The sequence below is a fragment of the Sinocyclocheilus anshuiensis genome, unplaced genomic scaffold (genome assembly GCF_001515605.1).
Source record: "Sinocyclocheilus anshuiensis isolate Anshui unplaced genomic scaffold, SAMN03320099.WGS_v1.1 scaffold2595, whole genome shotgun sequence".
NCBI lineage: Eukaryota > Metazoa > Chordata > Actinopteri > Cypriniformes > Cyprinidae > Sinocyclocheilus > Sinocyclocheilus anshuiensis.
In genome coordinates this window covers 54161-64546 of record NW_015560620.1, presented here as the reverse complement: position 1 = coordinate 64546, position 10386 = coordinate 54161, and the positions used below count along the sequence as shown (strand labels likewise).

General features: G+C 43.2%; 1 long non-coding RNA gene across 1 annotated transcript in view; it reads right to left on the bottom strand.

Annotated features, from left to right (window-relative positions):
- LOC107681875 (uncharacterized) overlaps positions 1–7806 on the bottom strand; it is a 91103-nt gene extending 83297 nt beyond the window's left edge. The window contains exons 1-2 of the long non-coding RNA XR_001633309.1: positions 7750–7806; positions 6331–6456 (exon numbers count right to left, since the gene is read on the bottom strand). This is a non-coding gene — a long non-coding RNA (uncharacterized LOC107681875). The remainder of the gene's footprint in view (positions 1–6330; positions 6457–7749) is intronic.
- Between the last annotated feature and the right edge of the window lie 2580 nt (positions 7807–10386).

Below are 10386 nucleotides of genomic sequence, written 5' to 3'. Positions count from 1 at the left end.
GTGTGTGTGGTGTGTGTGTGTGTGTGTGTGTGTGTGTGTGTGTGTGTGTGTGTGTGTGTGTGTGTGTGTAAAACATATATCACACACTCATACAGTGTCACTACTTATGTTGCTGCTTTTTTTGCAAATTATTAAGGGAAAACAAGCTTTGCATTTAGGTGCCAGTTCAAGTATAAATTGAAAAAATAATATTTCATTATTACATATACTGTATGTAATGTAAGCAATTTTTGCTATCTTGCATAATATACTGAATCCTGAAAAAAATCGCTAGTTTCGTCAAAAATATTAAGCAACAAAAATGTATTCAGCATTAATAAGAAATGTTTCTTGAGCATCAAATGAACATATTAGTATCATTTATGATTTCTGAAGCATCATGTGACACTAAAGACTGGAGTAATGATGCTGAAAATTCAGCTTTGCCATCAGATGAATAAAGTACATTTAAAAATATATTATAGAAAACAGTTATTTTAAATTGCAATACAGTATTTCACAGTATTACTGTTTTACTGTATGATAAAAATGCAGCATAAGACTTAAAAAACAATATAAATAAAAATGTACACATATCACACACAATCAAGTCTGGCTTCTGCAACAGCATAATCTTGTTGATTTAGGCTAGTCCAGCTAGGAGTTTCTGATTTCCCTTTGCATGTTAAATTTCTTGAAGGTGTTGGAGGTGCATGGTTAAGCTCTCTAAACTGCAGTTACACAGCGCTGCATTACGGAGGTTGGGCAATGTAAAAAAAAAAAAAAAAAACTGTATCCGTCACTGCTCTCACTCCCTCTCTGAGTCAGAGAACGGGACCCTAAAGGAATGAGGAGCAGAGAGAGGGAGCTGGTGAAGTAACCATGCACTAAATTCTGCCGCTCCACTCCCCTAATGCTGCCTATCCTCTGTCTCCTTCCTCCTTCACACACCAGCTGCTCTCCTCCACTGACAGCAAACACACACACACTTCTTAAATCTGATCCTGAATCTCAATAGTAGGCACTTTCTGTACAGGACTATCTGTGTATACATAGCAGCCATAGAAAGAGTATGTGTATAGAGGATATAGCTGCTTCCCTTATGTGCTGTTTGTGCGTTCAGAGCGAAACAGACCTTACACACACAATCTGAGGGCCATTTAGCAAGGACAGTGAAATAAAAGACAAGACAGAGGGCCACAGAGACCATACAAAGACGTCAATGCACACGCACATCTTTAAACACCCTGACTATCCCATCAGCACAGAAAAATATCAGTTATGCAGAAGGAAGCAGCCTCTGTTACACCTGCACAGGTGAATTATGAGAGGAACACTGTTACGCTCAACAGCGCGCACACACACACACACACACACACACACACACACACAGAGAGAGTTAGAGACCAGGCAAAATACAGACAAAGAGCAGGTTGTAAACAATTCTGAAGTTATGTGCTTTTGACATGAGAGTGAGCAAATGCTGTTTTTTTCCACCTGTCCCATCAATATTACTTTCTTAAAGAATTGTCACGGTTTTATTACAGGCAGTGTCTAGTTATAATGTGTGCAAATATCCAATGTTGTTGGCAAAGACCAACTCTAGCCACTACTGCTTAGATATTTAGTACAAATATTACATTTTAATCTTTGTGTGAATAACATCTATCACTATTCGCTATTTTTATATGCCGTTTAAAGGTTTGTGGTCGGTAAGATTAACGTTCTTGAAAGAAGGCTGCAACTACTTGATACAAAATATAGTAAAACAGTAATATTGTAAAATATTGCAATTAAAAAAACCTTTCCTATTTTAATGTATTTTAAAAATGCTATTTATTCCTGCGATGCAAAGCTGAATTTTCAGCATCATTAATCCAGTCTTCAGTGTCACATGATCCTTCAGAAATCATTCTAATATGCTGAGTTAGTGCTCAAGAAAAATGTTCTTAAAAAAATAAAATAATAAAATAAAATCTTACTGACCCCAAACCTTTGAAAGGTCATGTATAATAAGTATTACAAATACTAGCCTATTTACAACACCACTAATTAGACTCAAATAGCATGTTTCAAAACAATAAGATAAGAAAATATATAAAAAGTAGCAGTCTTTCTATTTATGTTTTATATTATGTATTTTGTAACATAGAAAGGATATAACTGTCAGGATTCTGGACTGTCTATGTTCTGTTTTGACCCTGTTTCTGTTCTAGTGTTCCCTTATTTGGTCTTGTTCCTGTCCTCGTTTAGTTTAATTAGTCATCCCATACACCTGTGTCTTCCCAATTATCCTGTGTATTTAGCCCCAGTCTGTGCAGTCTATGTTTGTTGGTTCTTAACGTCATTGTACTACTACGTGTGTCTCCTGGCTACCCTGTGTTTCCTCCTGTGGATTATTAAAGACTGTTCAGTGTGAAATCCCTCATTTCCTCGTTCCTCACAGTAGGCAACCGTGACAGAAGAACCGACCAAAAACAGTTACCTCCGTGTGTTTCCCCTCCGTTTGTTTTTAAGGTAATCAAAAATCTCTGTTTACATGGTAGATTCTTAATCAGAGTATTGTCTTAATCGTATTAAAATCTGAGTATTGTTGTCCATGTAAACGTACTGACTGTTTTCTTTTGTTTCCGTTGTTGATATGGATCCCTTCTTCCGCCCGGAATTCCTCCTCCTCTTGCTGGAGCAGGGGGACAGGTCTCTCGAGGACCATACAAGACTGTTCCGGCTGTTAGCTAGCACCACCAGCTACCCAGAGCGCCATCGTCCGAGGATGGTCCTCGAGAGGATTTCACAGTGTCGCCTTGGCTGGAGAATCCCTCACCTCCGCCTTCAGCCTCCGAGGCCCGGACTCCGCCTCGGCCCATAGACCCAGCGGCTCCTCCTTCTAGCTCTCTCGCCTCCACCGTCACTCGTCGATCCACCAGCTCCACCGGGCTCCCTTGTCCCTCCGGCTCCACATTGGTCGGGCGTCGACCCGCCATCGCCTTAGGACTCCGCTTCTCTGGCTGCACCTCGTTGCTCCATCCCACTGGCTCTATTAGGCTCCTTCCTCCCGCCAGCTCGACCTTGGTCCTCAGTCGCTCCGGCTCCTCCGCGGATCTCTACGAGAGCCGGCGACAATGCCCGCCACGAGGGAGAAAGCCACGGACTGTGTGAGCACGGAGAGGAGCTCCGCCCCCTGCACCGCTGCTGAGGGTGAGCTGAGTATGGTGCGGCGAATGTGCCACACCGAAGAGGAGAGGGCTCCAGTCCCCGAATCCAGTCCAGAGCACCCTCCAGTGCCCGCTCATCGAAAGCGCCCTCAAGTGTCCACTCCTCCAGAGCGCAATCCTGTCCCCATGTTCAGCTTAAAGGGGGGGCTCCCGATCCAGAGTTTAGCCCTGAATGCCCGGAGGCTGACAAATTCCCACCCTATCTCCGCATCCGCCTCGGTCGCCAGAGCCCTCGGCTCCACCTTGGCCCCCCGGATCCTCGGCATCCCCCTGGCTCGTTGGCTCTCCGCCTCAGGCTCCCCCGCCGCCATTGGTCGGCCTCCTGGAGTCAGCGGCCATTCCTCCTCCATGGCTCCTCCCTCCGTCGGATCCACCGTGGGTCGCCATCATGGCTGTGGGCTAGGTCCTGCTTGGCTCCTCCTGCTCCGGGCCCCTCCCGTCTCCTCCCTCCTTCATCGCCTCCCTGGTCTCCCCAGGTGTCCGTCCTCCTTCTGAGCCTCCTCCTTAGTTCCCATCCAGTCCTTCCCTCTGTTGTTCTACAGTGCGAGGACGTACCTTCCGGGAGGTCTATGTTCTGTTTTGCCCGTTTCTGTTCTAGTGTTCCCTTACTTGGTCTTGTTCCTGTCCTCGTTTAGTTTAATTAGTCATTCCATACACCTGTGTCTTTAGCCCCAGTCTGTGCAGTCTGTGTTTGTCGGTTCTTAACGTAATTGTACTACATGTGTCTCCTGGCTACCCTGGGAGTATGGCGCGGCGAATGTGCCACACCGAAGAGGAGAGGGCTCCAGTCCCCGAATCCAGTCCAGAGCACCCTCCAGTGCCCGCTCATCGAAAGCGCCCTCAAGTGTCCACTCCTCCAGAGCGCAATCCTGTCCCCATGTTCAGCTTAAAGGGGGGGCTCCCGATCCAGAGTTTAGCCCTGAATGCCCGGAGGCTCACAAATGCCCACCCTCCCACCAGCTCCTGCCTCCACCACCGCTGTCGTCTGGCAGCCCCTCTGCTCGTCCTCAGCCCACCATCATTACGGTACGAGCTACACGGGTCTGCCATCCTCCAGCGTCACCTTGGCTGGAGAATCCCTCACCTCCGCCTTCAGCCTCCGAGGCCCGGACTCCGCCTCGGCCCATAGACCCAGCGGCTCCTCCTTCTAGCTCTCTCGCCTCCACCGTCACTCGTCGATCCACCAGCTCCACCGGGCTCCCTTGTCCCTCCGGCTCCACATTGGTCGGGCGTCGACCCGCCATCGCCTTAGGACTCCGCTTCTCTGGCTGCACCTCGTTGCTCCATCCCACTGGCTCTATTAGGCTCCTTCCTCCCGCCAGCTCGACCTTGGTCCTCAGTCGCTCCGGCTCCTCCGCGGATCTCTGCCTCCGCCTCGGTCGCCAGAGCCCTCGGCTCCACCTTGGCCCCCCGGATCCTCGGCATCCCCCTGGCTCGTTGGCTCTCCGCCTCAGGCTCCTCCGCCGCCATTGGTCGGCCTCCTGGAGTCAGCGGCCATTCCTCCTCCATGGCTCCTCCCTCCGTCGGATCCACCGTGGGTCGCCATCATGGCTGTGGGCTAGGTCCTGCTTGGCTCCTCCTGCTCCGGGCCCCTCCCGTCTCCTCCCTCCTTCATCGCCTCCCTGGTCTCCCCAGGTGTCCGTCCTCCTTCTGAGCCTCCTCCTTAGTTCCCATCCAGTCCTTCCCTCTGTTGTTCTACAGTGCGAGGACGTACCTTCCGGGAGGTCTATGTTCTGTTTTGCCCGTTTCTGTTCTAGTGTTCCCTTACTTGGTCTTGTTCCTGTCCTCGTTTAGTTTAATTAGTCATTCCATACACCTGTGTCTTTAGCCCCAGTCTGTGCAGTCTGTGTTTGTCGGTTCTTAACGTAATTGTACTACATGTGGCTACCGGCTACCCTGGGTTTCCTCCTGTGGATTATTAAAGACTGTTCAGTGTGAAATCCCTCGTTTCCTCATTCCTCGCTCCTCACAGTAGGCAACCGTGACAATAACAGCACAATATAAACAAAATTTCATTAATTTCTTCAATAAAAGTTTAACTTGCCCTTTTTATTATTTGAAACAAAAAATAACATATGCTACTAATGTTGCCATCATTTGATTTCCAACAAGTTATTTCAGCAACACTGTAATATTTTGTAACAGAACTCAGACATAAAGCTCAAAAAATGTAATTTTCTCATTCCCATTAAAAACCTTTAAAACAACTTTAAAATACTCTTCAACACTGCTATTGACTGAGACATAAAGCAGATTTGATGTTTTCTCTCTACTATTGTAAATCAAGTACTTTCTATAGCAGGGTTCCTCATTCCTGTGTACAACCACTTTCCTGTACTCCAACATACCCAGCTGTAATTTTGAAGTAAACCCAAAGACCTCTATTAGTTGACTCAGGTGTTTTTAATTAGTGTCTGAACTAAATTCTGAGGATGAGGAACCCTGAACTATCGAGTTAGAGATAAGGATCATGTAAAAGAATTAAGTTCAAGCCAAGTAAAAGCAACATGTTTAATCCCCTCACAGATCCCAACCTAAGGCTATAAAATAAATTTAAACTGACAGTTCATCCTTTACTTCCAATTTCCTTGAGCAACTTCTAATTATTATCCATATATTACTACACACCAGTGACAGCAGACTTGACATTCATAGACTAGCGTCTAACTGCAAACTAAAAACAAAACTGATGAAGGCAGCCATATACTGTACCTTCTTTCCTTAATCTTGATCATTACCTTGAAGGAAACATCCAGATCAAGAGGTCCGCACTTTTTCCGTCAGATTCCTCGGTGTAATGGCTTTGAGAACTGCTGATTGTATTAGCTGTGATCGGCTCACCCACTCTGAAAATTACCAATTGAGTTTCTCCAGACCTGGGCAGGGATTCAAACCCGCAGCAGGTCACAATGTGTGTTTAAACTTTGTCACCCAAGCGCAGCACATTCACTAATCTAATGATAAATTAATCAAGATTTTGAACTGACCCGCTATTTTAGCTGTTTAACCACAAGACTGCTGACAAGGGAGCTTTAAGAAGCTCTGCTTCCTTCCAAGGAGCAGGCCTTAGTTACCTCACATCCGAGACAATATGATTGAACCTTTTCTTTTTGAGACAATTAACACAATAAATTACCTTAATGCTCACGTCAGGCTGTTTTACAACTTCCTCACGGCCTCTTTGTCTTTTCCCTTCGGTTCTTGTCAACACACACCCATAACCAGGAGACGTCTTGTATGTTAGTGTTTTTCTTCCATGCGACTGTGAGAGGACAGGGGAAGGAGAGAAGGAGAAATCAATAGGGAGCCAAATTGGAGAAATTCTTCCCATTACTCTCCCTGTTTCCCATTCCACACACTGCATCACCGATACCGCTCTGGTCCCAGCTCATCCTCTTCAGACACACACTCGCTGACAGGAGGTACACACAAACAGGCGGTTTGCATTGATATGTTGTCTCTTTTCTTGTACTGTGATTGTATTTAGGTTTTTAAGGTTTGTGTGACATAACATCATGATTTACTTTTACCATCGCTCTCTCTTTCTCTCCAACAGACATCAATTGAGTTTGAATCCATTGTAAAGCCACAATGATGTGGTTCACGAAGAGGTTTATGACTTCAGCTTGTCCACACACACTCACCCACAGCAGTTCGACTCCATCAGTCAACCAGAACAATTCTGAAGCTCATCAATTTCAATTGGGAAAGATTTCCAGAATCAAATCTAATGTATTCTGTGTGCTCGATAATGCAGAGTCTCCAGCTTCGCATTAGCATGGACCTAATGATACTGATGCATTATTCTCAAATATAGTGCGTACACATAAACAGTACAAAGGTAGGAAGTCATCACCGATTAAACTGACGAGGTTCTGAGGCAAGATGTGTCAGTAGATTATTATTTTTTTTGGCTAAAGACTAGTCATGAATTAATCAAATAAAGAATTTTACCAAAATGTTAGCTAAGGGGTAAAGTGTGACAAGTGCTTTGGGGTAAGGTGTGCCAGCAGCTTTACTAATAGTGATAGTGAGCTTATAAACACTACTTTATTAGTCATTACACAGAGGCAAGATGAAAAGAAAATGAAGACATTTGGTTCCCATTCATTCATTTATTCATTCATTTAATTTCCCTCAGCACTCAGTAAACGGTTGTAAAACCTCACACTGCCTTCTGGTTTTCAAACAAAACGCTTTTTTCAAATTACGCATACCAAATACAGTTTGAATGAGAATTTAGATATGAATTTGGGAATTTTATTGTGGTTTATTGTCAAACTGGTAACCATTTCATCCCTATTTGTTTCCTCTATTTTAAGATGTGGCAAACTGGTGGCAATCGTATGAATATTTATTATTAGATTAGTACGAAAACATACCATTTTTACAATGAAAGTAACAAAGGTCAATTCCTAACCCCACCAGTAACTTTAACCATCAGTTGGCCTGAGCAGATTGCACAAAAATGTAAGTACATAAATTGTTCTGACTTCATTTTGCCTAGAGGACAACTTAAGTAATACTGGCACACCTTACCCCATTCTGCCCCTACCATTATTGAGAGCAGCCACTTTCACTCATCCATCCCAGAAACTAATCGTGAAGAGACTGCCTACCATCTGCCTATCAGTTCAGCCTGAGGACAAGAAGAACAGAAGAGAAAGAGAGAATTAATATTTCATTTGGATACTCCTGCAAACACATTATGAATACAATTAAAACATGTAAATATATTCATGTTTATTTAACAAAATATGTTTTGAATATCACAAAACACAAAGGCCATATTTTGCTCTATTTGTGTTATGCTATAAAGTATCTCATGAACAGAATCAACTTTTAAAGGAATGCCACAACAACTGTGCCATTTGAAAAGGACTCCTCCACTGGGCTGCTCTTACTTGGGAAGTAAATCCAATCTACTTCTCAAAAGGCCAAAGAGTCGACTGGAACAAAGTGAGCAGGTTTTTCCAATTCAGTCTCTATGGGAGCTAGGCATACAGTAGTAAGGCCTGCGGAGCGGGACTGTGGGATTGAAAGCAGAGCAGAGGAAGCAGTGTGAGCATTTCTTCTGTGCCATTTACACTCCTCTGAATCGAAATCATTGTCAGAATTTTGTGAATTACTGGAAGAGAGAGAGAGATGACTAGGCTGATTTGGCCAGTGATTATGAAAAATTCACTAAACAGTAGCGTAATTTCAACGCAAGTACAGAACATCTCCACGGCAGTCCGCTGTGCCTTCCACAACCTAGGATTAAGAACCGGCCCATGCACAAGATAAATTGTCCAGTGCAAATTGAATGCTCTTTTTTGGCTTTTGGTCTTTTTTTCCCCAAAGATTCTGGTCGTGTTTGCAGCTTAGTTGTGTAATGTTTTTAGTGAAAAATGTGTTTAGCACCTAAGGTGCTGAGACAAAATAGACGTCACAAATAAACATCACTATCGATGGGCAACATATATTCTTTTGATTTATGTCAGACTGAATGTCAAAAACAGAAGGAAAAGAGGTAAAAAAAAAGGAAAGAAGTCAAATGCATTGTAGAAATTACAGCAAGAGAGGCTAATTTTGGAAACACTTGATGGTAAAGTCACTGGGCGCTGATCCAAACTCACAACAACTCTGCCAATGAAACGACAAAGTGTTCCATTCCTCTCATCCATTCTTTCATTTTTTCTCTCATTCGTTCTCAGAAATGATGAAAAAAAAATTCTGTCCTAAAATTATGGCACACACACAGAACATTTTCTACCCTTAAAATCCATAGAAACATTCACAGGAAAGTGTTTACTATGAAAATAAGCTACTGTAATAATATCAGAGTTTTAATAACAGAAATATGCAGCTCATACAGCAAAATGTTCTGTGTACAAAGCACTTTTTAACACTATTATTTGAGCTGCTGTCTAAAATGTCTCTTTTGAGGTGGGACAAGTTCTAAGTTTTGAACAATTTTGAAAAATAAAGGTCATACCTCATTATTATTCATGAGCTACTGTATGAGCCAGGCATCACAACCAGCAAGTTTTAAAGCTTTTTTTCAGGATCTACTGTACTGTATTTATTAAACCCTAAACATTATTAATATATATGACTAAATATATGCGTCATATTTCAGCTCACACACAGAGAAATCATATAAAATCATTTAGTAATAATTGTTTCATTTGTGCTATCGGCAGGCACATAAATATATGAGAATAGCCTAGAATTAGCACACGATCAATGAGGTAGGACACTGAATTAATTAAACCTGCTCATGTGTATATATGGGCATGTTGAGCAAACCTGCTCAACATGCCCATATATACACACACACCATCTGATTTATACACATAGATAGATCTAGAATTATGAGACAAAACACACATGTGCTACACAGCGTCCTTCAAACAGCTCTTGAAGTGTAACACATTAGTTTTAGGAAATGACAGGGACAATAATCAGACAGGTGGATGTTTCTGCTGACGGTGCTGTCCCAAAGGTCACGGTGAACTCACACACTCAGACTAATCAACATGCTGTTAGAGCTACAGTGGTGTGAAAAAGTGTTGGTTTCTTATTTTTTTGCATGTTTGTCACACTTTAATGTTTCAGATCATCAAACAAATTTAAATATTAGTCAAAGATAACACAAGTAAACACAACATGCAGTTTTTAAATGAAGGTTTTTATTATTAAGGGAAAACAAAATCCAAAACTACATGGCCCTGTGTGAAGAAGTGTTTGCCCCCCTGTTAAAACTGTGGTTTATCACACCTGAGTTCAATTTCTCTAGCCACACCCAGGCCTGATTACTGCCACACCTGTTCGCAATCAAGAAATCTCTTAAATAGGACCTGCCTGACAATGTGAAGTAGACCAAAAGATCCTCAAAAGCTAGACATCATGCCGAGATCCAAAGAAATTCAGAAACAAATGAGAAAGAAAGTAATTGAGATCTATCAGTCTGGAAAAGGTTATAAAGCCATTTCTAAAGCTTTGGGACTCCAGCAAACAACAGTGAGAGCCATTATTCACAAATGGCAAAAACATGGAACAGTGGAGAACCTTCCCAGGAGTGGCCGGCCGACCAAAATTACCCCAAGAGCACAGCGACGACTCATCCAAGAGGTCACAAAAGACCCCACAACAACATCCAAAGAACTGCAGGCCTCACTTGCCTCAGTTAAGGTCAGTGTTCATGACT